Below are 3,727 nucleotides of genomic sequence, written 5' to 3' on the forward strand. Positions count from 1 at the left end.
TAGCCCTGGCTACCACCTCATCACGAACCTCATGTAACATCATCAAATGACAGAGCATCATGTTACCATTCGAGATGGGAATACCGATGAATATCCCAAACAGTGTCTCTTGAGATAATTCCATTCACCTAGTATTTAGTCTTGGAATGAACCTCCTCAAGACTGTCCCATCACCCCTCTAAAAGTTAATAGTGCAGCCCATCCATGCATACTATGCTACATAAGACGACAATATATATATATATATATATATATATATATATATATATATATATATATATATATATATATATATATATATATATATATATATATATATACCTTAATAAGCATTTCGCCCCAAATACTGAATTTTAAAAGGTACAAATCTTATAAAATTATAACAACGATTTTATGTATTGTAGAAAAAATAATCTTATCCAGTCTAACATAGTTATGTCGATAGCTTTTGACCCGTCTCCTTCCTTATCCCGTCCAACAACGTCAACAGAAGGGCAACTTCTCCGCTCCTATTTTTGTGAAAATCCCTCTCTTCAGGAATACACAATAAATTGAAGAGACTCATCCCATGCTAAATCGAATCCATCATCCATTACAAATTACATATTTAGGAGTTTACATTCTCCAGTTTCGTTTTGCTCTCTCTCTCTCTCTCTCTCTCTCTCTCTCTCTCTCTAAGCTTGATGTGTGCATCTCTGATTCCATGTAGGTTTGTTGGTTCATATTAACAGAAGGTTTATGCAAGTGGCGGTGGTTGAAACAGCGACATCGTTGCCCTGTCATGTCAGGTAGGTAGTACCAGGTACAAGCCCTAATGCGATTTATGTTTTCTAGCCCTAAGTTGATATATATTTGTTAAAGTTTCGTTTCGATTTTCGGTTCTTGCACTTTTCGGTTTTTTATAGTGGCTGAAGACACAACTTCATCTCTCTCGCTGTAATCTCCATTAAAAACCCTAGCTTAGAGCTCTGGACATGAAATGTTTTGAGGCAGCGACATCACTCCTCCATCTCTCTCTGTAAAAGAGCTCTAAGCGCCACCACCACAATTAAATAAACAAATAATGACGTTGATGATCTCAGTCTGATTGAAAAGGTAATGTCTTTCATTAATTTCTGCAATTAAATAAACAAATAACGATGTCATGTTGCAACAGGAAACTTGAAGGACTGTATTGCCAAAATGGAACCATCTGGTATGCCTTTTCATATTTTTCTTCCAAAATAGTTGCCCTCAAGAATGCCCATATTGGTCTAATTCTTTCATTTTGTTATTTAATCATTTACTCTATTTTCTTTTGAAATACCATTTATTTTTTTATGTTGATTTCTAAGTTGAAATTTTTATGTTTCCAAGGTTAAGATCACAATTCATGCTTTCAAACTATTGGGTTTTACGAAGAAATGCTTCCTTAAATTTGAATTTAAGAGAAGGTTGATTATTTGATATTATGTAGCCTCTTCATATCCAGATCTTGGAAAATGAACCCAGGGATTCCACTACAGAGGATTCCCAACAAGATAAGATTTTTTTTTTCTCTCCTGAACTTCATTCTGATAAATTGTATTATTTACTGAAATTTATATAGTTTATTACCAACCACTGAAGTACATATATTTACACAAAGATTCAGTGTTTTCATCCTTTTTTATTTGTTCTCAGGTCACAGTAGACGAGACTGACATGGTTACAATTGTAGACCTTCCAGCCTGTTGAGGTATAATAAAGTGTATTCTATTGTTTTCTTATGGATTATGCAAATAAAAAATTATTCTAGGATTTTTAGACGAGTTTCATGCTAATTTTTAGGGATTCTAGGACTAGATCAAAGTTTTTTTTTTTTCAGGTTGTCGACCCAATTGGTGATTTCCTATACCCGTCCAAATAACAACAAATATTTTAACACATCAAAAACTACAACAATGTTAATATTTTTTTTTGTGTTGATTTCTTTGTAATTTTTGTGGAACTTTGTATATTGACAGCTACATAAAAGAAGTTAGTAGGCCTAGGCTTTGAAAGATGATATAGAAGCAGTCAAGTAACTTTTGAAATAGTATATTTGTATAGGTCAAGGAATTGTTGAAGGTTAGGAGCAGCAATATGTCCAAGAATGGTATTTGGAAAGTCATTTGTTAAAGTCATTCAGGATGGTATTTGGATTTAATTCCATTCAGGATGGTATTTGGAAAGTCATTTGTTAAAGGATAAATGACAAAATTATACTAATACACATGTATTTTTGCAATTCATTAGATATATTCAATTATTTAACACTTAATCCTTTCAATTGTAGATTTTAGTGTTTTTAATTGAAGGTGCATAAAAAGGAGCTTGAAAGGTAGGATGAGGCTCCTAAATTGGTTCTTGGTTCCTGGAGGTGCATTTAGTTTCTTAGTTGTTCTTCATCTATTTTGTTTTTTGTTAAAATGATATTCCATTTAACGATATTGTATTTGTGTAGGATAAAAACATGTGTTAGTGAGGAAAAATAATATAAAAAGGCCCATATAACCTTCCAATTAGAGCTAGGGGCAAAAAGGTCATAAGTTGAAAAGAAAGCAAGGCGGTTGGGATGTACATGGAAAATACGCAAAACTTTGAAGCCAACACCAAAAAAAAAACAATATACATATAGATCTAAAACTCATAGCAGCTAACGGAAGTCCCAAGGGTAAAATGGTCAAATCTTGGAACAAACGCTGTGTGGGAATTCTACAAAAAAAATTTGTTTTTTATTTTTTACTTTTTTTTTCCGGATATTTATCTCTCAAATAAAATAGATAGTTTCTCTAATACAACTTAGAGTTATTGATTCTAATTTGTTTTGAACGACTGTTAAACTAAAAAACTTCGCTAATGTATTTGTATAAACCGTGAGTTTGAAATCTTCATGTGTACTTGAATGTTCCTGCATTTATATGTTTGCTTGTATATGTTGTCCCTTTTGAAAGAGAATTTTGATTTATAAAGTCAAAAGGCCGGTTTTCTCAATTTGGATGCAAATTGATTGGTTTTTTGTTTTTGCAGCAAAGTAAATGTGTGAACTAAAAAGCGCTAATGTAAATGGTACATCTCGGTAAATATTGATGAAGTTATGTAAGACATGGTACATCTCGGTAAATATTGATGAAGTTATGTAAGACATTGTCAAATATTGATAAGTTTATTGTTTATATAAAATATACAAATAAAAAAGCTAATTTATAGCATTAAAAAGTTTTGATAATTTATAGCATTGAAAATTTTTATGAACATGCTTCGAACGACAATAATGAATACTAGAATTTTGGGACACAAGATATTAATTTTCCAATTTCTAGCAATGTATATTTAGTTTATTATTATTATTATTAAAGGTTGTTTGGTTTCTTGTAATGTCACTGAAGGAGAGTGACACTACATTCGCATACTTTTATCACATATTAGTGACCCTACATGTTTTGAAGATCTCGACACTATCAACAACATAAAACACACAACTATTTGTGCAAAAGAAATATTCATCCCTAGGAACTAATTTTTGAAAAAAAAAATTTATTCACACCCGTCACTTGGCACGTGTAAACGGCTATATATATATATATATATATATATATATATATATATATATATATATATATATATATATATATATATATATATATATATACTAGTAGGATACCCGTGCGATGCGGCGGCGATATACAAATTTCAGACTTTTCTTGTGAAGATTCCTGATATTAAA

At 31.3% G+C, this 3,727-nt stretch overlaps 1 long non-coding RNA gene across 5 annotated transcripts; it reads left to right on the forward strand.

Moving 5' to 3' along the window:
- Window positions 1–425: 425 nt before the first annotated feature.
- Window positions 426–2,888, forward strand: LOC145117424 (uncharacterized). 5 transcript variants are annotated; one of them, XR_013712657.1, is made up of 7 exons: window positions 428–627; window positions 710–802; window positions 906–1,095; window positions 1,157–1,195; window positions 1,357–1,717; window positions 2,297–2,380; window positions 2,465–2,888. It is a non-coding gene; the product is annotated as an uncharacterized LOC145117424 (long non-coding RNA). The 5 variants fall into 5 exon arrangements; XR_013712656.1 differs by having other exon boundaries at window positions 429–627; window positions 710–788; XR_013712655.1 differs by having other exon boundaries at window positions 426–627; window positions 710–1,095.
- Window positions 2,889–3,727: the final 839 nt, after the last annotated feature.

Source organism: Lactuca virosa, chromosome 5 (assembly GCF_052849685.1).
Source record: "Lactuca virosa cultivar CGN04683 chromosome 5, Lactuca_virosa_CGN04683_v6, whole genome shotgun sequence".
Lineage (NCBI taxonomy): Eukaryota > Viridiplantae > Streptophyta > Magnoliopsida > Asterales > Asteraceae > Lactuca > Lactuca virosa.